Below are 25,604 nucleotides of genomic sequence, written 5' to 3' on the forward strand. Positions count from 1 at the left end.
CTTGGAGTGGAAAGCTGATTGAAACACTGTGAAAATCTCCCAGGGCCGGTATGCTCTTTCTGAGCCTGGTCCCTGGGGGCCTGGGCAGTTTGCCTGGAGTGACCCGCACAACCTGGGAGCCGAGGCCCCAGAAAGCCTGGGTGGGGCAACCTGGCCACCTCTTCCCCGGAACCCTGCCCACCCCCTTCTCTCCCCCAACCCGAACCTTAGACCCCTGGCAGCAGAACTCTCAGAGGACCAATCAGGGTGCACTGGTCTCCCACCTCGGGCCAGGGCGCTGGGTGCTCAGCACAGAGCAAGATGCAAGATCCTGGAAACGATGGAGTGCAACTCTAATAAAGGCCTTATTGTTCTTACGGAAATCAGCTGTTTAGATTTGTTTGTAAACAAGTTTAAGGAGTGGACCTCATTCTCCATTTGTAGATTTTATTTAATTTTTTTTATGTTTCTTTATTATTGAAAGACAGAGAGAGAGACAGAGCATGAGCATGGATGCCGCAGAGACAGGAGAAGACACACAATCCGAAGCAGGCTCCAGGCTCTGAGCTGTCTGTCAGCACGGGGCCGGGCGTGGGGCTCGAACTCACGAACTGTGAGATCATGACCTGAGCTGAAGTCGGACGCGTAAGTGACTGAGCCACCCAGGCGCCCCATCTCCATGTGTAGATTTTGAGGAGACAGCCATTTCAGGTTAGAGTAGCCAACGTAACTTATAATTTTGAGGTGGCATATTAAAAAGCCACCAAGGAATGTGCTCAGATCATGGAGCCTTATTTCTTATGCAGCTGGGACAGAGATAGAAACGACACGTCTCTTTACATGTCGTTTCTGCTTTTCATTGGACGTTTGACAGTTTCCCTGTGTTTTCTATTCATCTTTTGTGAACTTCCTGATTGTATGACAGAGTAGGTACCGTCTACTTTGAACTATTTTTATCACGGCATTATTTATTGCTGGCTTTCAAGGCAGTAGTGGAGCGTTTCTCACTGCCAATAAAGACTAGTGAGAATAAGCTGCCATTGACTTGAGAAGTGGCTGCCGTGGTTTTCTCTGGTGCTCGGGGCCATGAAGGCACTTCTGCCACGTGGAAGTAGTAGTGTGGAAACCAGCTGATAGAATACCACAGCTGGAAGTGGCAGTTCAGGACAGGGGTGTCCTCCACAGGAGGGCCAAGTGTCCAGACCCCAGGGTAGCGGCCCCGGAATCAGTGCAGCCAGGGGCCCAGGCAATAGGCCAACAGGGCAGGGCGACTCTTCCACGGTCAGGGCCAGCTGAGGCTGCTCTTCCTCCAGGACCCCAGGAGACTGGAGTGTGTGCGTGTGCGCATGTGTGTACAGGCGCGTGCTTTCCGCCCAGTCTCCACTCCTCTTCCACCTTCTGTGTGGGCTTTCCTGTCCTTTTGCTGTCCTCTCAAGGTCCCAAGAAGTGCCCAGGGCTGCGTCCTTCCCCATCGTCTCAGCCCCTGGAACCCACTAGGCTGCTTCTCCCGAAGCTCAGACCCAGTGCTGAGTCTTATACCAGCCAGTGTGGCAGGCGGGAGGGTCTGCCCGCACTGGGGGCTGGCAGCCACCACCAGGCCAACTCAAGAGGCTCTGGCACAAGATCCCTGTCGCTCAGGCGACCCTGGGACGGTTCCTTCCCTCCCCGCCACGGAGAGGCTGCACACGGGGTTTCGGGGACACGCACCGGGGCACATCCAGCAGTTAGAGGGTACGTTGGCCTCTCCTGTGCAACCGGTGGCCACCGTCCCACTGGCTTGGAGTGTCTTTGGTGCGTCCGGCCAGCCATCCTCAGAGGAGGCGAACAGAACCTTTCTCCACTGGTGCTGAGGGGCGGCCCACAGCCTAGCCTCCAGGCCTCAGAGCCATGGCTCTGGTTTCCAGGCCAGGATGCTCTTGGAAAATTAAGTAAAAGCTATTTTTAAACTTATAATGAGAACAAAATAATGGAAGTTGCTTTAAAAATCATTAACTAGGGGTGCCGGTGTGGCTCGGTTGGTTGAGCGTCTGCCTCTTGATCTCGGCTCAGGTCATAGTCTCATGGTTTGTGGGGTTTGAGCATGGCATCGGTCTCTGCGGTGACAGTACGGGCCCTGCTTGGCATTCTCTCTCTCCCCTGCCCTGCTCACGCAAGTGCTTGCTCTCAAAATGAACGTAAAAATAAATAAATAAATAAATAAATAAATAAATTTAACTTCTAATTAAAGCAGTGACTAAGGGATTGTCACATTGCACAAATAGAGGGTTGCGGATGTCTTCATCTCCAACACCTTATTTTCTTTTTTATGTTACCTTTAAATTTTGTAAAAGTTGTGTTCATTTTGAGAGGGACAGAGAGAGAGAGGAGCAGGGGCAGAGACCGAGGGAGAGCGAATCCCAAGCAGGTTCCTCACTGTCAGCACAAACCCGACATGGGACACAACTCTCACCAACAAAAACGATCATGATGTGAGCTGAAATCAAGAGTCAGAAGCTAAACAGACTGAGCCACCCAGGTGCCCCTAATTTCGATTTATTTTTTAAGATTTGAAGCAACGTCTGCACAGACCCATGACCCTCCTACAAGAGTTGTATACTCCCCTGAGTGTCAGCTGAGTGACCCTGGTTTTTTTACTTTTTCAAATGTTTTAATGTTTGTTTATTTTTGAGAGAGAGAGACAGACACACCCACAGAATGCGACTGGGGGAGGGGCAGAGATAGAGGGAGATATAGAATCCAAAAAAGGCTCCATGCTCTTGGCTTTCAGTACAGAGCCTGACGCAGGGCTTGAACTCACCAATGGTGAGATCATGACCTGAACGGAAGTTGGACACTCAACTAGCTGAGCCACCCAGGGGCCCCTGTTTTTAACGTTTTGCCCAAAGTGCCACCACACTCATTATTTCCAGAGAAACTGTGGCTGCCCCCACCTTGGTTTTTACTCCCCTCCCTACCCCATGTGATACTATTCTAACCGTTTCCTCCCCTTGCTTCCCTAGAAACTCATTTGTGGCCAGTGTGAGGCCTGGCACATCCACTTCAGATTTACCCGGTGGCATCTAGGTAAAGAAGCGATATGTATTGCTCAGCCACGTGGATTGCAAGGAGGACAACACAAAGGGCTCACGGTGCCACCGTATGTCCCAGTATTTACACGTGACCTCACCCACCCTCTGGGAATGCGACACCCAGGGTTAGGTCAGGGTATGCATCAATGATTAAGTGACCCTGTGGGTTGATACTGGTGGAAGATGGGTGATGCATTCATGAGGGTTTACTGTACATCTTCCTTTGGCATTTGTGCAGAAGTTTCTAGAATAGAAAACGTTAGTGGTTGTTTAGGGATCCCCTCCGTGCGATAGATGGTCTCAGCCTGGAATGACTGCTCCCTGGCCCTCATTTTGGAACGTAAAGTAGCCCGGGTTCAAACTTTGAGCTGCATCGGCAGCGGAGACACGTCTCCTATCACAAACCGGCGTGCAAGTGCCGATTCCATCTTGACGCTGCTTTCACATTTTGATTCCTGTGACATCAGGATGCGTCCTACAAGTGGTGACATGGTAGACTTGCTGAGAGGTGGCCTATGATGACATCAACGTCGCGATGGGAGGTAGGGGCTTCGCTACTACTCCCTTTGAGAGGTGGAGTCTAAGGCCTCCCCTTGAGCCTGGGTCAGCGTCAGTGATGTGCTTGTCGAAATGGATGTGTAGATGGGATGCCGGGGACCCTGGGGTTCTTGTGTGTGACAGAATGGTTCGTGGATGTAAGTGGCATATGCTTGAGACTGGCTTGTTTCTAGGCAAAGAGGGCACTTTATTTCTCTGCTCTGTAATGTCTAACCGTGGGGTGCCTGTCGAGGCTGCTGTATCATTTCTGGGAGTTGGTGGGGAGTCGGTGGCTTGACGGATTGGTGTCTTGATCTCTGGGCAGTAACCATTACTATTCATTAGAATTGCAGCCGGCCTCTCCCTTTGCTCCCAGAAGCTCCCTGCTTTTCATGGATCCAGCATTCCGTGTGCTGTGTTTGTCTCCCAGCTACAACACGGTCCCTTCAGAGAGGTTTCCTTGGGTTATGTAATTATTGATTGATTGATTGATTGATTGATTAATGTTTGTTCCTTTTTGAGAGAGGAAGACAGGGTGTGAGCAGGGGAGGAGCAGAGAGACAGGGAGACACAGAATCAGAAGCAGGCTCCAGGCTCCTAGCTTACAGCACAGAGCTGGACGAAGGGCTCGAATCCACAAACCTCGAGATCATGACCTGAGTCGAAGTCAGACGCTTAACCTACTGCGCCACCCTGCTGGCCCTTTTGTGTGCGTGTGCGTGTGCGTGTGCGTGTGCGTGTGCGTGTGTGTGTGTGTGTGTGTGTTTGCGTGTGTGAGTATGTGTTTAACTCAGTAATAGAATTTTATCACTTGTAGCAAAGTCCTCATTTACAAGGAACAAAGACTGGAGGCCATGAGGAGATGTATGCTGGCAGGTTGCAGCAATGATTTCTGTTTGCAGGAAGAGAAAACGTTATGCAGCTACAAATCTTTGGAAACGTGTTATTTTCTGTATTTTCTCAATGTGTCTGAAAACCAGTTGAGCTATTTGGTTAGTCAAATGCACTTCCTCCTTCCCTCCTTCGGATTTCTTCACAAAGCCGTGTGAAGTGTGGGAGGATGTCCTGGAGTCCTGAAAAGTTCTGCACGCCTGACGACTTGCCCTGGCGGCAGACGTCCTCCTGACGTTTTTACTCTTCATCGTGTTACACACGGATCCCTCCAGATGCCTGGGATTTCCTCAGTGGATCGCTGGGTTTCAGAGAGAGACCTGTGAACAGCCTCACCTTCCGCCTGGAAGAAAGGTCTGTGCCTTATCAAAATGAATGAAATCTTGCCATGTGCAGCTACATGGATGGAACTGGAGGATATTATGCTAAGTGAAATTCGTCAGAGATAGAAAACAATCATATGACTTCACTCATATGAGGACTTCAAGAGACAAAAGGGATGAACATCAGGGAAGGGAAACAAAAATAATATAAAAACAGGGAGGGGGACAAAACAGAAGATACTCATAAATATGGAGAACAAACAGGGATACTGGAGGGGTTGCGAGGGGGGGATGGTCTAAATGGGTAAAGGGCAGTAAGGAATGTACTCCTGAAATCATTGTTGCAGTATATGCTAACCAATTTGGACGTAAATTTTCAAAAATAAAAAAAATAAAATTATAACAAAAAGAAAACAGAAAGGTATGTCCCTTGACGCCATTGTGTTCCCTCCACTCAGAGCACAGGACTGAGTCCCTGAGCAAGGAAAGGGAGGGGATTCTCCCTTTGGGTGTGCGAAGATCAGATCAGGACAGAAATTTTCTGGGAGGATATTTTGTTGTTTGAAAGGTATAATCAAGAGGGCGCCTGGCTGGCTCTGCTGGAACAGCCTTGACTCTTGACTTCGGGGTCATACGGTCGTGAGTTTGAACCCCACGTTAGGTGTACAGATTACGTATACATTTAATAAATAAATAAATAAAACAAATAATTAATTAATTAAATAACATTTTAAAAACTCCAACACGGTTTCCAGTGATGCCTGTAGTTTCCAAAGAGAACTCTGGAGCTGGGGAGCAGGAAGCATGTGGACGGTGGGCAGGGCTGCCAGGCAGGATGTGAGGAAGGAGGCACAGGTGCTTCCCCTGTCCATTCGTGTGACCGTTTCCTCCGGCCCGAACTGCAGGTGGCTGAATTCCTGCAGTTGGGTGGCCTCTGTCCAGCTCAGGGCCGTGGGACCCACTTGACTGGAGAGGCAGAGACTGTGGGCAAATCACACAACTTTCGGTTAGCCGTTCTTTCATTCGTGAACGGGCTCCCCGGGACAACACTATCTGGGTTCCCCTCCCAGGGCTGAGAGTTGAGTCTGTTTGCTGTCTAAAAGGCAGCAAGAGCAGATTACATCTGGGAAATTCTTGCTGGTCTTGGGGCATCTAGACAGAGTGGAGCTTTGAAGTGGTGGCTTTGAAGGGACAGTGTGGATCCTGCCTTACCTGCTGGCAAACTGTTGCCCGTTCAGGGGACAGTGACAGAGGTCCCACCTGGACACTTGACAGCTGAGCCCTGATTTGCCCCTCGCTGCCATTCCGGATTTGGACTTGAATCCCAGTGGAGCTGGAGGGGGTGGGTCCAGACGGGCTATTGTTCTGGCTGAATTCAAACTACAAGAGCACAGGTGTGTCACCCCAGAAAGCACCTACTGGTGTCCCCGGATCAGACACGTGGGTGGAGCTTCAGCTTGATCGACTTCAAATAGACTTTCAGTTGCTTCCTGGCCCCGGTGGAATTTTACCAGCACTGGTGTGGAAGACGAGTCGGTTCTCATACATAGGCTTCTCTTGATACCCTTAAAAGTTCGATATTACATTTGCGCGTGGGAAAAGTCTTGTCCTGTTTAGGTGTGAGGCGGCTGTCCCTTGTCTCTGTGCCAGATGGACCCTTCCAGCTCTGATGTGCTGGTCGGAGAGCGGACAGACCATCCTCTGAGCTACCCAGTAGGAGAAAAGTCTGCATTGTACGAGCCCGATATTTCCCCAGAGGTGTTGAAGCAGCCCTCCAATAAATCACTTGAAACAATGGAGGTGCCAGAGCCCGAGTTATAGACGTCACTATTACCCTTCCAGGAAGTACTTGAAATCAAAATGGGTCCTGTTGTTTCTCTGAAGTGAGAAAGGCCATGTAATTTCGCATTCCCTCACATTGTTGGGCTCCTTCCTGTTTGGATAACACTGTTGTTATGACATAGTGAAGGCATGTATGCTTTCTTGCTTGCTTGCTTGCTTGCTTTCTTGCTTGCTTTCTTCCTTGCTGATTTCTTGCTTTCCTTTCTTTTTGAATATTTATTTTTGAAAGAGAGACAGAGAAAGAGAGAGAGAGCGCCACACGGTGGAGGGGCAGAGAGAGAGGGAGACAGAGGCTCTGAAGTGGGTTCTGCACTGATAGCACAGAGCCCGATGGGGGCCTGGGACTCATGATTGGCGAGATAATGACCTGAGCCCAAGTTGGACGCTTAACAGACCAAGCCTCACAGGTTCCCCCGGAGGGACGTATTCTTAATGGATGACTTAAATGCACGGGTGACTCTTTGTTCTCCAGAACATTTTCCCACTCGAATTGAAGCCGGAATGTTTCTGATGGTCTCAGATGCCCTTTGAGAGCAGTATTAGAAATCCCACATGATGTTGCTTTTGTGTCTGATGTAGTCATTCCCACACAGGGTTGTGCGTGTGCATTTGCTGGCCCGGCTGCCCAGCCCCCCGAGCTTAGAGCTGACAAGCTGTGGCCAGAGAGCTTGTTGGGTGGCCTCTGAGAGCCCTTCTCCCAGGCGTCCCTGACCCTGGGCCCTGCTCTTTCAGATGTGGAAAGCTTTGGCAGGCCAAACCGTGTCCAAACCCCAGGATGATGGATATGCCGATGAGACCTCTGGGAGACCAACCCGATTTTGTGGTATGAGTCACCAGTGTCCTTCTGTCTCCCTTTTCCCAAAGGTGATTTTCCTTTTGTTTTCATTTGGGTTGTCTGTGTTTCTTACAGTCCCCTGTGTGGGCTTCACTCCTCATTGGCTACACTTTTCTGAATGATGTAAGTGGAAAAGAGCAGAGATGGGGGCCAAGACCGTGAAAGTTTCTGGGCACCAGAAGCACATCTCTTAATGTTGGTGTGAAATTGGTCTTTTGAAGGGCAGAGACAGACCAGGGGGGACAGAGCTTTCCTGTGAACCCACACGGGCACGACTTGGTCTGTCTTGGGAGCTCATGTTCCCACAACACGCGACTCCGTGCTTCTATACGTGTGTTTGCATAGGTACGTGGAGGCTTAGAATCTCCCATCACAAACAGTTCCTGTATTGACGATTCTAGCATCTTGTCTTCAATGGTGGAGATTGCATCGAGGGACGTGGTCACCTACGCTCTCTGCAACGGGGGCTCCTGCCACACACGATGTTTCTGAATATCTTCGAACTTAAACACCCCTCCACGACTCTAATTTTCCCGCTTTGTCACTGAGCATGGGGTATACTGGAGAGCTGGGTTCTACGTACTGTGTTCTCATGAAAAGCCCCAAATAGGAGAGCCGAGGGATTGTCCCCTGGGAGAGCGGGCCCTGCTCCTGACTCGGCATGGCCTTACGCTGCCACCTCTCCCGGTGGTGTCTCCTAGTCAGGAAGTGTAGGTAAAAGGAACCTGAAAGTGTGCTCAGAATTTTATTTAGGCCACACCAGCTCCCGTCTTTAGCCTCCTGTCCCGACTGTGAAGGACTATCCCTCTGACCTGTGTGGGTCACCTGCGGTGCTTGTCTTCCTTGGCCCCAATATCTTTCAGGAAAATGAAGCTGTTCTTGGCTGAGGCAGTGCCAGGAAATCATCCCCAAAAGAGGGTGAAGTCTGTCGTGTGGGTATTTTAGACACAAGTGTAGGTTCCTCCCTGACTTGCTGAGCCCACACCTTCCACAGAAGCCACGTGAGGATGTCGAGGCCCTGGGAGCCGACTCCCGAGCCGGTGAAGTCACCGTTGCTCTCATCGTCGTTTCTGTTCCCGTGGCTTTGAAACATGCTGGATGTTGGGAGAACCCCTGGGACAGTTGTGGGCACCCTGTGGCCGTTCCAGGTGTTGGAGCCGATTCTACCCCCAGCACCATTCCCAAGGACACTGGGCAGTGGCCAGGGCTGGTTTGCAGGCTGGTTTGCAGAGCAGGCTGCACCCCAGGTGGTGCAGAAACAGGAGGAGGGGGAAAGAGAAGGCAGAAAAGGTGAGGTGTCTGCCTGAAGGCCAACAGAGGCACAGAGGGCAGAGAAAAGGGTTCACGTGGTTCTAAAGTGTGTCAGCTCAGTTAGATGAGCAGACACCATGTTTTGTTTTTTTGTTTGGCTTGGTTTGGTTTTCCAAAAGGGAAATTAGGCAGTCATGTCAGGCCAGAGAAGACAGGGAAGATCCCTGAAACAAAAGGGGTTTCGGCAGCAGCTTGGGAAGTTTCCTTCAAATCTTCATCCGGAGGTAGAGTAGCCAGAGACCATTTGCTCTCATCATCCTAGTTCTTAATCCAGGGAATGAATGAGAGAGAAGCCCACACATATAGGTACAGTAAGCAGAGTGTATAGGGAGAAACAGTGAGGGAGAGAGTCAGAGTCCCTATATCGTGGATGGCCTGTGGAAAATACACCGCCCAATTTCAGTGCATGGATTTATTGACAATCATTGGAAGCTGGCCTTGCTGCCTTGGTTGGGAATACTGCCCTGTAGCCGACGGTCATTCCAAAGACACCACAATAGCAGTGTCAAAGCCCTATGTGCCTTAGAAGACACTGTCACTTCCTCCAAGTTAGTCTTAGGCCACGGCAGGCATGGCAAGAGTGCCATAGCTAAGATCTCATGTAATTCACCTAGTCAATGAGTGGATAGGTCCTCATTTAATTGTCTTGCTTTTTCACAGTGTCTTTTCTGTTTTTGTTTCTTTAATGCCAGTTAGTGAATATGAAGAGTTATATTACTTTCAGGTCAACTATTCCATAGATCACTCTGTGTTCATCATGACAAGGACACCGTTCAAACACCATCACCGATTTCACCACCCCCCAGTGCATCCCACCACCCCTATGGTACTATCAGATTGTTCTCTAATCTTAAGAGTCTGTTTCTTCATTGTCTGTTCTCTCTCTCTCTGTCTCACTCTGTCTCTCAGTGTTTCCGTTTGCTTGTCTGTTACTTCAATTAAACATATGAGTAAAATTACTGGATGGTACTTGCCTTTTTCTGGTTGACTTCTTTCCCATACCATCATATTCTCTACCTCCATCTGGGTCCCATAGATGGATGTATATCTATATCAATATCTATATCTATATTTATATCTATATAATCGATATATATTGATATATGAATAAATGTATATGTTTACATATATCTATATATCTATAGATTCATATAAACATATAGAGATGTAGACACATTCATGGATATATTCATGGATATATATGTATAGGTATGTAATTATGTATATAAATATGTAAAGACGTATATGGGTATATGTGGATATATAAATATATATATACACATATATTTGGATATAAATGAATACACATATGGATATATATTTTGATATATATAAGTACATGGATATGGGTATATACAGACATATATATGAATATATATATATCAATCATATATATCCATATATATATCCATATATCCATATCCATGTATATATATACATATATATCAGTGATATATATGTATATATATATATATATATCCATGTATATCAGTGATATATATATATATATGTATATATATATATATGTATATATGTATATATATCAGCAAAAACAAGGAATGAATACTTTCCATTTGCAGGGACATGTTTGAAGTAGTTAGTATTCTGCTAAGCGAAATAAGTCTGTGAGAAAAAGACAAATCCCATGCAATACTTCCACTCATATGTAGAATTGAAGAAACAAAGAAGCACAGGGAAAAGGTAAGGGATAAATTGAAACTCTATTAGGATTCACTGCCACGGACTTTTGAGAAATTCATTACGGAAACTGTCTCTCCCCACAACAGAAACAATTCATTCGTATTTTACAGACATTGGAAAATGTGGCCAACACTATCCCCAATCAGAAAGCAATCCTGGAATCATTAATGATTACCCAGCAATACTGCCCTTGGTTCCCCACACAAGGAACTTGTGGTCTTAACAATTGGGAACAAGTAGGGAAAACATTTAAAGCTGGGCATTCTGAGGGGGTAACATTCCCCCTGAGGTCATCCTCGCTTGGTCCATTGTTGACACTGCCCCCTCCCCTTCCGTTCACAGGATGTCTATACAGATGTCAAATTACCCCGAATAGAGGAAAGACCTGAGCTTTTGGACAGTCAGCCTGTGCCTTTGGTGCCTTTGCAGACAAGAGACACTCTCCCTCCCTCAAAGGGTGGGAGGATGTGGAGCCTCTAAAAACCTCACCGAGCAGTTCTGACAAAGTCCTCGCCCCCATGCAGAAGAGAACGCACGAAGGAACCCCATAAGGCTGGTCAATTCCAGCTGTTTCCGTCGTCAAGCAACATGGGCAATAGGTCCGTGAAGGCCTGCTCTTTCCGATAGGAAAAGAATGGCAACAATCAGTTCAGCTGCATGTCCATCACAGCCCTTTTACCACGGGCAGTTTTAAAAAATACTCGTGCTACTTACTCCACGTGGCCCGGACTGGGGCTCTCTCATGAGCCTCATTTTGACTCCAGCCCAGTGTGCCGTCTGTGCCCACGAGGTTCAGGCAGCTTGTGTGGTTCCTGCCCTACCGACCTTTGATGCTGCTATTGCCGTGTCTTTCGAATGACTGTCTGCCACAGAACAGTCTAGCCAACCAAGGCAGCAAGCCCAGCTTCCACTCATTGTCAGAAACAATGCAGTGACATGGTGTGGTGTATTTTACACAGGCGGTTTCTACTCCTACATGCCACGTCGGGGAGAGAGTCTGAACAGCACTGAAGAAGATCCAAGACAAGGCCCTGACCAGCAGGGTGCACGGCGGGCAGAGGGGCGTGGGTAGCAGGCAGGGGGTGCGCACTCCAGGGCCAAGTCCACCGCCTCACGACAGACGGGCAGGCCAGTGACAGGAAGTGTCCCGCGGGAGCACCAGCAGCTTCCCTGGGCAAATGCCGAGCTGGTGGTGTTTCCAGTCGTGGGGTTTAATTCATCTTTTAAAGATCTCTGGGTTTTTAATTCATACATGAGCTCTCTATTGTTAACGGTTGGCAATGATTTTCAAAATCTGAAACGTGCACGGGCACCTGGGTGGCTCATTTGGTGAAGCATCAGACTCCTGGTTTCACTCAAGTCATGATCTCGTGGCTTGTGAGTTTAAGCACCACGTCAGGCTCTGCACTGACAGTGTGGAGCCTCCTTGGAAATCTCTCTCTCCCTCTCTCTGCCACTTCCCAGTTTATTATAAATAAATAAATAAATAAATGCATGAATACACACATACACACATACATAAATGAATAAATAAACAAACAAAGAAAGAAATAAATGAAGAAAATCACACAAAATTTAAACGTGCATGAACTCCTGGTGACTCAGGTGTGCGAGCTATTGACTTGTGATATAGGGGTTGTATGTTTGAGCAGCACACGTGTGTACGGATGACTTCAAAAAGATAAAATCTTTATGAACATTTCTAACATGCACGCGAAATAAAACATTGCAAAAGAGCCAACAATCTGCAGCCTCTGCGGGAGGGTACTGCATCTCTAACACACCCCGCATGCACACATCAGTGTATAACTGATGCCTGGCAGGGATTTTAACGAGGGACAGGAAAACCAGCAGGGCCTGCAGGGACAATCTGGCAGCATCCACCAAAATTTTACATTCCACCTTCCGTGACCCGGCAATTCCTCTTCTAGAAATTTATGCTTCTTAATAATCACTAATGTCTATGACACAAGAGAACAAGGTTTTTAACTTCAAAAACTGCATAGCGCCTGGATCCCATGGTCCAGAGAAGAAGGAAGTAGCATGGGAGACTTGGGCCCTTCACGGGACTGGGGTTGAGCTGGCATCCGAAGGACGACAATCCCCCTAAACCCATGGAAGAGACAGGAGTGCTCTCACATGTTCAGGTAAAAAGGCTGGGAGTGTAATGTGGGCCTGTCTCCCCGGGTCCTATTCTGGGGACGCAGGAGGCGTCCCACACGACGGGGCCCCAAGCGGTGAGGACGTGCTGCCACAGGCTGACCTTTCTGTGACTCGTGTCTCTCGGTCATGCCCTGGAAATTGAAGTCCACGACACTCTTGTCCACGTGCTTTGCCTTGAGGCTGTACTTGATGCCAAAGTCGCTCGAGTAATTTGAGGGGACTGGACAGGGGTCGGGGACAAAGACCGACGATGGACTGGTCTCTGGTCTATCACTCACGACAGCAACATTCCGGAATTAGGAGTCACCAGGACACGACGCACACGTATGAAAACACCACCCACGGTCACACATCAGTGAGCCGGCCTCGGCCTACAACTTGTGCCCTGGGCAGCGAGGACCCCAAGCCTGTGATGGGTACCTGCTTCTTGGGGCAGAAACGAGCCGCGTTCCCACTCGGGAAACTAACCCTTTGGAAGCTACTCACTTACCATCCCTTTCCAAAGGGACAGGAAATGCCCACACCTGGCCACAGCACCCGCGCCCTGGCTCATCTGATGACAAGCAAGAGGCGGAAGAAACCGGCTTGCTCAAGACACATCAAGTCCTCTGAGAAGGTGACACTCTTTCATTGGTAAAAAAGGTTCTACAACATGGGCACAACTGAAAGGTCAGCCAGTGACGTATTCGAGAGCGCCCGTGTCCAGTAAAAGTGAACCATCATTAATTGAAAGGCTCGGGTTTACACTGTTAGGGGAGAAGATAGGTCTTCACTGACCAGGCCCCAGAGCCGACTGTCCAGGGAACACTGCTCAGAAAGACAGCTTCCGTGGCGGTGACACAGGACCCACGCACCCGGAGAGCACAGTCTCCCCCAGAGGAGACACCGCACTCCCCAGGAAACCACCTCCGGGGACATTGGCTTCTCCCCCTGCTCGACTGGCCTCAGGCCTTACCTTTCTGAGAGGCGTGTTTCTCAGTTTTCCCCTGGTATTCAAAACCCACAACAGAGTGCAATTACCACAAGAAGGGAAACACGTTTTTAGAGGTCTCCAAAACAGGTCATCTGATCCCAGAATGCGTGTGAAAGGTTTGAAACCACAAACCGTGTTATTTTTTGACCTCTGCCTTCCTAAGCCATGGGCAGGCCTACCTCACGCGCAAAGCTCTGGGGATGGAAACTTTCGGCCAGGAAACATTCTGCAACGCCCAGTAGGCAGTGCGGGTGGACCGGTAGCCACCTGCAGGCCCTGCACGGTAAGTTGTGCTCGTGGACTTCAGCCCCGCAATGCCAACCCTCGGCGACCCCCTCCCGCCACAAGCACACCTGCTTTTCCATGAGCTCTTCCAAGAACAATACTATCATCAGTAACCACAACGGGCATGGTGGGGGGGCATCTGCGCACACGGCCCTAGGAGACATGAATCCCCGTCGCCCCGTTTTACAGGCAAGTAACGCAGAACCGCAGCTGACATGTGGTAAAGCCTGAATGCAGACAGAGGGTTAACTCCAAAACCCAACTGCTGTGATGTAAAACAGGGTATACACGGCCCTCAGTCAGAGACTGAGAGACTGAGGCCCAGAGGCGCCAGGACACCGGGCCTTAGCCCTGGAAACGGGCACGTGTGCGGCACTCTGCCATGTCTGCCCTGAACACCACCGGGTCACAGTGATACCCATGCAGGGAGCCTGGTTAGAAATGGTCCCCACGGGCACGGTCTTAGGCAGTGGAAGGCTGTCTGTCCCTGCTCTATGTGATCTGTAGATACCAATGTGGGGGATTTCTACAAGAAACAGTGTTCCTCTTCTCACTTGTTAACCTGGAACATCATCTGAGTCAGGGACTGGGGCGGGGGGCTTCTAGAAGCTCTGCACCTGGACGGCACCCCACAGGCCTGAGTCGAGGTGCTATCTCGAGAGGCCCAGTGCATTCCCTGGTCTAGAGGGAGGGGCTCCGTCACCTGCACTCTGGTTCCCATGACGCCTCACTCACCTGGTCAACTCTGCCCACCTGGACACCAAACTTGCCTCCAATGCCCCTGATGGACTGGACCTGGGACGAGTGCTTGGAGAGCTTCGACTGATACTCGTGGCCGACAGCTGACTGAAACAGGTCACAGAGCAAAGGTGTCAGCTGCCGGGCATAGCAGCTGTATCAGACACCCCCGGGCATGGTCCTCGGGGAACAGGCCCCCACCTTTGTCCACACCAGGGCTCCTCCTGGGAACAGGCTCTGTGTGCAAGCTGGTGGAGGAAGGATCCCCGAAGCCAGCCAAGACCCTACCAGGTGGGAATTGTGATCTGAGGGGCGTGGGGAAAGGGCCACGAGGCCGGGACCCTCCCCAGCCGAGTCTGACACCTGGCACCCACAGATGGCGAAACAATCGCTAGCTCTGTAAAGCGAGGCACTTGCCCACCGTGTGGCATAGGAATGAGGACCAGAGATTTGCGGCGACAGGCGGAGACAGACTCACGCTCTTGGTGACACCATGCACTCCACCACTCTACACAGAAACTGCAATTGCAACGCCTGCTCTATCCACATACAGGGTCTGCCACGCAGGAAAGTCTAGGCTTCCCGCCACTCTGGCCTCGGTGGGACCAGCTACCCGGGCATCACAGCACTTTGCAAACAAAGCTTCTGGAATGCAGCCCCCACCGAGCATTTATATACAAGCCCGTTTCTGAGATCTGCCCACCAAGTTCAGTAAATGCCAGATGTCCCACATCCTCCAAAGCTGAAAATATGGACTACCTAGCTCCCAGGCAGCCCCCGGCCCTGCCTGGCCTCCCAGCACCAGGCTCTGTCCCCAGTGTGGACGGCCCAGACGTGTGACCCAGTGCGGGCATCTGAACCTTCCCTCTTACTGCCTGGGACACGGCACATACACACCCCTCCACCTGGTCTCTCCAGGGCCGTACAAGATACCTGGGTCAGGAGAGGCCGGGGTGAAGAGGAAATCAAGAGGCCCTTCTCAGCACAGTTCAAGGGAGAGAGTGGCGAGGTTTATTCCAAACTTCGGAGCCCTGCCACTCTCTCCCCTCCCCGGCTCTGCTCTGATGTCCATCCTGCCTGGAGACCTGAGGCACACTGGCCTCCCACAGCCTCTGGGTTTCTACTCAAAAGTGCTGACAAAGCTCCCCTGGAGGACAGCCTGCGGAAGGGACTCCCCAGCACAAAACTTACCAGAAAGGAGTTGTAAGAGAGCTTTTTTAAGAGTACTGCCAGACAGGCAGAGTGGCAATTTTTCCAAGTTTTTTCTTTAATCAAAACAGGTTGATCCAACTGAGAAAATCATGCCTATAACTAGGCATCAGCACCAGGGAGGGCGTGGTCTGGAAGCCTAGTCTCATGGCCCAGGCAGTAGGTTTGGCCGAGGCCAGGAACGAGCCGAGGAGCGAGAGCAGGAATGAGGTCCAACTCACTGGCTCACCCGCAGACATGGGCAGGATGCCAGACAGCAGTGCACACTGGGCCTGGCGGCTGCCACACCTGCCCAGGCCACACTCGTGCGAACAGTGCCTGCCTGAGCAGAGTTTTCCTCTCCAAGACTCCATCACATTCTCCTCAAATCTTAACACAGGGATCTCAGGGCTCTTTCCAACTCAGAGAGGACAGGTTACAAAGAACTTCAGAGATATGTGTTTTTGAATCTCATTTTTTAAACTTTATTTTTTATTTTGACTGAGACAAAGACACAGCATTTCAGGGAGTGCAGAGATATTGAGAGAGAGAGAATCCCTAGGAGGCTCTGCACTGACAGGAGACAGCCCGATGCAGTGCTCAAACCCAGGAACCGTGAGATCATGACCTGAGCCGAAACCGGGAGTCAGACACATAATAGACTGAGCCACCTAGATTTCTGACAAGCTGGTCCAATCTGGAAGAGCTGGAAGCCAACTTGCCTACAGGTGCAGGGAGGCACGGAGAGAGGGGCTGTGAGCCCATGGCAGCACCCCACCAAATTCATCTGTAAGGGCAGTCTCCCCACTATACCAGGTGTAGACACCTGGGCAGTTCCGTCAGCTGTCTGGGTACCATCACCGCAGCGGCTGGTAACTCATGAGATATCGCTGAGCGCCTGCACGGTGCCAGGCCAGGCACGAGGTAAGGAGGACAGGCCCCAGCCCCAGAGAGCCTCCACGGAAATACAGTAATGTCCAGGGTGAGTGAAGGACCACAGGCAGAAGACACGGGGGAAAGGCAGCTGGAGACAGGCTGGCGGGAAGGAGGGCTCCTCAGGGAAGCTTCGGGGCCCAGTAAGGACAGAGCCCAAGGTGTTGAGAGGACAACAGAAGCAGAGAAGCCAGCAGTGACAGCTTTGTTGTTACTGCCATCAAGCTTCTCCTTGATAGATTCATTGTTTGCCCCAATGTGTCATTTTGCCAACCCAGAGCTAGAGACCCAGACAGACCATGAATTTCTCTCCGTTTCAAATCCCTACAACCCCATGGGCACAGGCTTTGTTTCAGGAAGGAAAGGCCTCTACCTGTTTCTCTCACTGTCCCAAGCACACGGGCGGTGACGGGTTGTCTGTTTGTACTGCAAAAGGCAACCAGGCAACTTTGTAGAATCCAAAGATGATTCCCCTCCCCACTCTGCCTGTCTAGATATCTCCGGGAATGACAGTCACACCAGGAAACGTCCCTGTCTGTTTCCTGTAGCTCACTCTTGGTCCAACCCCAGCGTAGGCAAATTCCAGACCTGGTGTTCGGTGCCCTTAGGACCCCCTAAATATCTGCTCTGTGTGAACACAGTTCAGCGTGGCTCACTGTGACCCAGTGGTGCAGTTCTGCACTTGGCTCAACACTGAGTCCGATCTGAGCAGCATCTGGAATTACAAGGGATAGGTGAGAATTATAGACCAGAAATTCCGTATCAGCTGATGGCTTCCCTTCTATGCATAACAGTGGCAGACATCTGTTGGGCCAGAATAAGAGACACTGCTCAAACTGGGAAATTCACATCTACAGGGAGGTCTGCAAATGTATACAGGTACCTCCCTGGAGAAACATGTAACACATCACCCCGCTACACCGTAGTCTCTTGCATGTGGCGTGGAATAGAGCGGACGAACTCCGGGTGTCTCAGGACAGAGGATGCAAAGTGCCACCAAAGGCTGATGTGTGCAGTCAACCATGCTGAGCCCTATAGCTGGATGGCAGAGGAGGCTCGCCCACTGTCCTCAGTGAGTGCTCTCTCCTGGACTCACGGGAAGTGACTCTACACAGAGGGCCAGGTTAGACTGTTCTGTCAAGGTCGTCACTGCCTGAAGGACAGCAAAGCACCTGCTGGCTGAAGCCTCGCCCGCACACTGAAGGACAGCCCCAGGTCTGGTTCTGGCACCAGCTGGCTGAAGGCTCTCCTATGCCGTGAAGGAGAGTCTCTGATCTGGTTCTGGTCTACAGACTGGCACAGATTAGGCTCGTGGTGAACTGGGGGCAGCAGTGACACCAACACCCACACTCAAGATGCTTCTGGGCTTCTGTCCTCCACCCAGAGCCCCCCCACCACCCCCCAGTAAGGCCTTCTGCCACATTGCCCACACCCCGGCACACATGAGAATCCTAAAAGAGCTTCTAAGACGCAGGAACACCTCATGAGAAAGGTCAGTCAAAGGAGGAGGATCTCACCTTCAGCGCATGGACTCAACGCTCTTCTGCAAGAAGTCTGAGCCCCTACTTCGCCAACTCTGTGCCCGCAGTGAAAAGGCACATGATGCCAACACTGACCTTGTCCATCCAGTCCTGCCACATGCCGAACTTCCTGCCATAACCATGAGAGGCTTTTGTTCCTCTTTCAAGCTCTTTTCCTTGAGGGTCTGGTGTTCTTAAAAATCATTCTCTCTCAACTTCTGTATGCTTGAAGGGAAGGAAGGGAAGGGAAGGGAAGGGAAGGGAAGGGAAGGGAAGGGAAGAGAAGAGAAGAGAAGGGAAGGGAAGGGAAGGGAAGGGAAGGGAAGGGAAGGGAAGAGAAGAGAAGAGAAGAGAAGAGAAGAGAAGAGAAGAGAAGAGAAGAGAAGAGAGAAGAAGAGAAGAGAAGAGACAGAACTGGGAAGGTGGGAGGCTGTCGGTGCCTTCTAAGATGACACGTGAGGTCACGTGGTGGGATCTCTACACCACTAGGCCCCATTCCTCCACACCCCCAGTCCCTGCCTTTGCCAGTCTCCCCTTAGTCTGCCAGGCCCATCTTGTCAGTAGGACTCAGAGTCAAGTTTACAGGGAAAACAGAAACTAATGTGCTCCGCCCGGAGCACAGAGGGAGTCATCCCAAATCCAAGAGTAGCTGTACTAAAATGGGAATTTTCTATATTCTTATGGAGAAAAGGTTCTCTTTCATCAGGTAGCGGGATTAGGAGAAGCACTTTGCAAGCCTCAGCTCATAGCAGAGGGGGAAAGCAAGTCAACAATCCCACATCGCAGAGACTCTGAGGACACTAGTCAAAGACAGTGAGGCAAAATGTTTAGACAGCATCTCTTTACTTGAAGTACTACTGGGTTTACATATTCTTACATATTCGAAGGTGACCTAAGAGACTATCAGAGTTTATCATCTAAAGCCCCTTTCTACATTTAACACTGGGAATAGTGAAGCAGATCCCAAGCTGTGGTCAAAATATGGCATGTCAAGAAGCCTTTAGAGCTGTCACAATCAGGGGACCACAAAATGGCACAAAGACCACCCCACAGGGCTGTCCAGGGGTCACCACGTCCACACATCTGGATGGCAATCCCAGGGTATAGCGAAAAAGCAAACCAGCCCTGGCCACTGCCCAGTGTCCTTGGGAATGGTGATGGGGGTAGAACCGGCTCCAACACCTGGAACGGCCACAGGGTGCCCACAACTGTCCCAGGGGTTCTCCCAACATCCAGCATGTTTCAAAGCCACGGGAACAGAAACGACGATGAGAGCAATGGTGACTTCACCGGCTCGGGAGTCGGCTCCCAGGGCCTCCACATTCTCACGTGGCTTCTGTGGAGGTGAGGGCTCAGCAAGTCAGGGAGGAACCTACACTTGTGTCTAAAATACCCACACGACAGACTTCGCACTCTTTTGGGGATGATTTCCTGGCTCTGCCTCAGCCAAGAACAGCTTCATTTTCCTGAAAGATATTGGGGCCAAGGAAGTCAAGCACCACAGGTGAGCAAACAGATCAGAGGGATGGTCCCTCACAGTAGGGACGGGAAGGTCCAATCGGAAGCCGGTGCAGCCTAAAGAAAAGTCTGAGCACAGTTTCAAGGTTCCTTTTACCTACACTTCCTGACTAGGAGACACCACCGGGAGAGGTGGCAGCGTAAGGCCATGCCGAGTCAGGTGCAGGGCCTGCTCTCCCACGGGACAATCCCTCGGCTCTCCTATTTGGGGCTTTTCATGAGAATATGGGGCTTAGAAAGCAGCTCCCCAGTATACCCCACGTGCAGTGACAAAGCAGGAAAATTAGAGTCGTGGAGGGGAGTTTAACTTCGAAAGTATTCAAAGACATGGTGTGTGGCAGGAACACCCACTTGCAGAGAGCGTAGGTGAACGAGTCCTTGATGAAATCTCCCCTCTTGAAGACAAGATGCTAGAATCATCAATACAGGAACTGTTTGTGATGGGAGATTCTAAGCCACCACGTACCTACGCGAACACATGTATAGAAGCACAGAGTCATGTGTTGTGGGAACATCAGCTCCCAAGACAGACCAAGTCGTGCCAGTGTGGGTTCACAGGAAAGCTGTGTCCCCCTGGTCTGTGTCTCTGCCTTTCAAAAGACCAATTTCACACCAGCATTAAGATAGTCTCTTCCTTGATGTGCTCATGGTGCCCAGAAACTTTCACGGTCTTGGCCCCCATCTCTGCTCCTTTCCACTTACATCATTCAGAAAAGTGTAGTCAATGAGGAGTGAAGCCCACACAGGGGATTGTAAGAAACACAAAACCCAAATGAAAACAAGAGGAAAATCACCTTTGGGAAAAAGGAGACAGAAGGACACTGGTGACTCATAGCACAAAATAGGGTCAGTCTCCCATGGGTCTCATCAGCACCCCCTCTCCCTGGGGAATGGACATGGTGTGGCCTTCCTAAGATTCCACATCTGAAAGAGCAGGGCCCGGGGTCAGGGACACCTGGGAGAACGGCTCTCAGAGGCCACAACAAGCTCTCTGGCCACAGTGTGACAGCTCTAAGCTTGGGGGGGCTGGGCAGCCGGGCCACCAAATGCCCACCCACAACCCCGTGCAGGAATGACTACATCAGACACAAAAGAAACATCATGTGGCATTTCTAACACTGCTTTCAAAGGGCATCTGAGACCATCAGAAACATTCCGGCTTCAATTCAGTTAAGAAAATGTTCTGGAAAACAAAAAGTCACCCATGCAGTTAAGTCATCCATTAAGAATGCACCCATCCAGGGGCACCTGGGGGCCTCAGTCTGTTAAGCATCCGACTTTGGCTGAGGTCATTATATTGCCACTCATGAGTCCCAGCCCCACATTGGGTCTGCGCTGTCAGTGCAGAACCCACTTTGGATCCTCTGTCTCCCTCGCTCCCTGCCCCTCCCCCGTTGTGGCTCTCTCTCTCTCTCTCTCTCTCTCTCTCTCTCTCTCTCATTAATAAACATCAATAAAGTAAAGAAAGCAAGCAAGTAAGAAAGAAAACATGCCTTCACTAAGTCATGACAATAGTGTTGTCCAAACATGAAGGAGCCCAACAACGTGAGCGATTCCTCGGTTCCATGGACTTTCTCACTTCAAAGAAACAACAGGAATCATTTTGATTTCAAGTACTTCCTGGAAGGGTAATAGTGACATCCCTAACTCAGGCTCTGACAATCGTGTCCGTTTTTTCAAGTGATTTCTTGGAGGGCTGCTTCACACCTCGCGGGGGAAATATCTGGCTGGTACAATGTGGACTTTTCTCCTACTGGGAATCTCAGAGGATGTGCTGTCCCCTCCACCTCCAGCACATGAGTGCTAGAAGGGTCCATCTGGCACCGAGACCAAGGACAGCAGACTCACACCTGAACAGGACAAGACTCTTCCCACCCGCAAATGTAAAATCGAACTTTCACGGGTTTCAAGAGAAACTATGTATGAGAACCGACTCGTTTTCCACACCAGTACTAGTAAGACTTCACCTGGGCCAGGAAGCAAATGAAACACTATTTTAAGTCGATCAAGGGGAAACTACACCCATGTGTCTCAACTGGGGACACCCAGTGGGTGCTTTTTGGGGTGCCACACTGGGGTGCTCCTGGGGCTTGAATTCAGCCAGAACAAAAGCCTGTGTGGACCCGCCCCCTCCAGCTCTACTGGGTCTCAAGTCCAAATCCGGGATGGCAGCGAGGGGCAAATCAGGGCACAGCTCTCAAGTGCCCAGATGCGACCCCTGTCACTGTGCCCTGAAAGGGCAACAGTTTGCTAGCAGGTAAGGCAGGATCCACACTGTCCCTTCAAGGCCACCTCAAATCTCGCTCCCGTCTCTCTAGGTATCCTAAGCCTGGCACGAATTTCCCAGATGCAATCTACTGTGGACGCGGTTTTAAACATCAGACTCAAATCTCAGTCCTGGGAGGGGAAACCAGGCAGTGTCTCGCCGGGGCGCCCATTCACAAACGAAACAATGGCAGACCGGAAGTTGTGTGATTTGTACACAGTCTCTGCCTCTCCAGTCAAGTGTGCCCCATGGCCCCGAGCTGGGAAGAGGCCACCCAACTGCATGCACGACTTAAGCTGCCTGCAGTTCGGACCAGGGGAAACTGTCACACAAAAGGACAGGGTCTCTGGGGAGGGCCGGTGAGGCTAAATCTCCCGGAGGGTGAAGGTGAAAGAGGGCTTTGCCTGTTGTTCTAGACTCATGAGGAAAACTCGGCAAGGCCACACCATTCCTGGCCCTTCTGGAAGCCAGCCTCATCAGAGGGCAGGGTGAGCACCTGTGCCTGATTCCTCACATCCTGCCTGGCAGCCATGCCCACAGTCCATATGCTCCTGCTCCCCAGCTCCTGAGTTCTCTTTGAAAACCACAGGCAACAGAGGAAACGGAGCTGGATTTTTTAAATGTCATTTATTTATATTGATTGATTGATTGATTGATTGATTGATTGATAGGTAATCTCTACACCTAACGTGGGACTCAATCTCACGACCCTGTGACCCCGAGATCAAGAGTCACATGCTGGTCCAACAGAGCCAGCCAGGCGCCCTCTTGACTTTACCTTATAAACAACAAAATATCCTCCCAGAAAAAATTTCTATCCTGATCTGATCTCCGCACACCCAAAGGGAGAATCCCCTCCCCATCCTTGCCCAGGGACTCACTGCTGTGGTCTGAGGGGAAGGAATACCATGGTGACAAGGCACAGACTTTTCTTTTTTGTTTTAATTTTCTGTTTTTGTTTTGTTTTGTTTTGTTTTATAATTTACCTCCAAATTGGTTAGCATATACTGCAACAATGATTTCAGGAGTACATTCCTTAGTGCCCTTTACCCATTTAGCCCATCCCCCCCTCACAACCCCTCCAGTATCCCTCAGTGTGTTCTCCATATTTATGAGTCTCTTCTGTTTTGTCCCCCTCCCTGTTTTTATATTAGTTTTGTTTCCCTTCCCTTATGTTCATCCCTTTTGTCTCTTGAAGTCCTCATATGAGTGAAGTCATATGATTTTTGTCTTTCTCTGACTAATTTCACTTAGCATAATATCCTCCAGTTCCATGCATGTAACTGCAAATGGCAAGATTTCATTCATTTTGATAAGGCACAGACCTTTCTTCCCGGCGGAAGGTGAGAGGCTGCTCACAGGTCTCTCTCTGAAACCCAGCGATCCACTGAGGAACTCCCAGGCATCTGGAGGGATCCGTGTGTAACATGATGAAGAGTAAAAATGTCAGGAGGACGTCTGCCGCCAGGGCAAGTCGTCAGGCGTGCAGACCTTTTCAGGACTCCAGGACATCCTTTCACACTTCACACGGCTTTGTGAAGAAATCTGAAGGAGGGAAGGAGGAAGTGCATTTGGCTAACGAAATAGCTCAACTGGTTTTCAGACACATTGAGAAAATACAGAAAATAACAAGCTTCCAAAGATTTATAGCTGCATAAAGTTTTCTCTTCGTGCCAACAGAAATCATTACTGCAACCTGCCAGCATACATCTTCTCATGGCCTCCAGTGTTTGTTCCTTGTAAATGAGGACTTTGCCACAAGTGAAAAAAATCTATTACTGTAAGTTAAACACATACTCACACTCGCAAACACACACATCCACACACACCCACCCACCCCTCCCCCCCGCCCAAACACACACAAAAGGGCCACCTGCGTGACTAACCAGATTAAGCGTCCAACTTTCGACTCAGGTCATGATCTCGAGGTTTGTGGGTTCGAGCCCTGCGTCCACCTCTGGGCTGTAAGCCGGGAGCCTGAAGCCTGCTTCTGATTCTGTGTCTCCCTCTCTCTCTGCTCCTCCCCTTCTCACATCCTATCTCCCTCTCTCAAAAATAAATAGACATGAAAAAATATATAAATAACCCAAGGAAACCTCTCTGAAGGGACTGTGATGAAGCTGAGAGACAAGCACAGCACAGGGACTGCTGTCTGGATTAGAGCAGGGTGACTCGGGGAACAAGGGAGAAGCCAGCTGCACTTCTCATGAACGGTCACTGCGACTGCAGAGAGACCAAGACACCAATTCATCAAGCCACCGACTCCCACAAATGCTACACCAACCTCGACAGGCACTGCATTGTTAGGAATTACAGAGTAGAGAAATCAAGTCCTCTCTTCCCCTAGAAACAAGCCAGTGCCAAGCACGCACCGCTTCCATCTGTGAGCAACTCTGTCACACTCAAGAACCACAGGTTCCCGGAGCATCCCATCTACTCATCCATTTGGTCAAGCATGTCACTGAGGCCGGCCCAGGCTCAAGGGGAGGCCTTAGACTCCACCTCTCAAAGGGAGTTGGAGACAAGCAACTACCTCCCATCGTGACTTTGATGTCATCATAGGCCACGTTTCAGCAGGTCTAAGACGTCACCACTTGTAGGAAGCATCCTGATGTCACACGAATCAAAATGTGAAAGCAAGGTCAAGGTGGAATCGTGACGTGTAGGACTTGCACGCCGATTTGTGATGGGAGACGTGTCTCCGCTGCCGGTGCAGCTCAAAGTTTGAACCCGGGCTACCTTACGTTCCAAAGTGAGGGCCAGGGAGCATCCAAAGTGAGGGCCAGGCTGAGACCATCTATCGCATGGAGGGGATCCCTGAACAGCTACTAACGTTTTCTATTCTAGAAACTTCTGCACAAATGCCAAAGGAAGATGTACAGTAAACCCTCATGAATGCATCACCCATCTTCCACCAGTATCAACCCACATGGTCACTTAATCATTGATGCATACCCTGACCTAACCCAGGGCGTAGAATTCCCAGAGGGTGGGTGAGTTCACGTGTCAATCCCGGAGCATAAGGTGGCACCGTGAGCCCTTTGTGTTGTCCTCCTTGCAATCCACGTGGCTGAGCAATAAATATCGCTTTAGTACCTAGATGCCACTGGGTAAATCTGAAGTGGATGTGCCAGGGCTCACACTGAGCACACATGAGTTAGCAGGTAAGTAAGGGGACAAAACGGTTAGAATACTATCGCATGGGGAAGGGAGGGGAGTAAGAACCAGGGTGGGGGCAATTCGGCCACAGTTTTCCTTGAAATGATGTGTGTGGTGGCACTTTGAGCAAAACATGAAAAACAGGGGCACCTCGGTGGCTCCCTTGGCTGAGTGTCCAACTTCGACTCAGGTCATGATCTCACGATTCATGAGTTCAAGCCCTAGGTCGGGCTGTTTGGTGACAGCTCAGAGCATGGAGCCTTTTTCGGATTCTGTGTCTCCCTGACTCTCTTCCCCTCCCCCAGTTGCGCTCTGTGTGTGTCTCTCTCTCCCTGTCAAAAATAAATAACCATTAAAAAATGTAAAAGAAACAA

At 50.2% G+C, this 25,604-nt stretch overlaps 1 pseudogene; it reads right to left on the minus strand.

Annotated features, from left to right (window-relative positions):
* Positions 1–12,622: 12,622 nt before the first annotated feature.
* Positions 12,623–20,513, minus strand: LOC131492400 (src substrate cortactin-like; annotated as a pseudogene).
* Between the last annotated feature and the right edge of the window lie 5,091 nt (positions 20,514–25,604).

Source organism: Neofelis nebulosa, chromosome 13, assembly GCF_028018385.1.
Source record: "Neofelis nebulosa isolate mNeoNeb1 chromosome 13, mNeoNeb1.pri, whole genome shotgun sequence".
Lineage (NCBI taxonomy): Eukaryota > Metazoa > Chordata > Mammalia > Carnivora > Felidae > Neofelis > Neofelis nebulosa.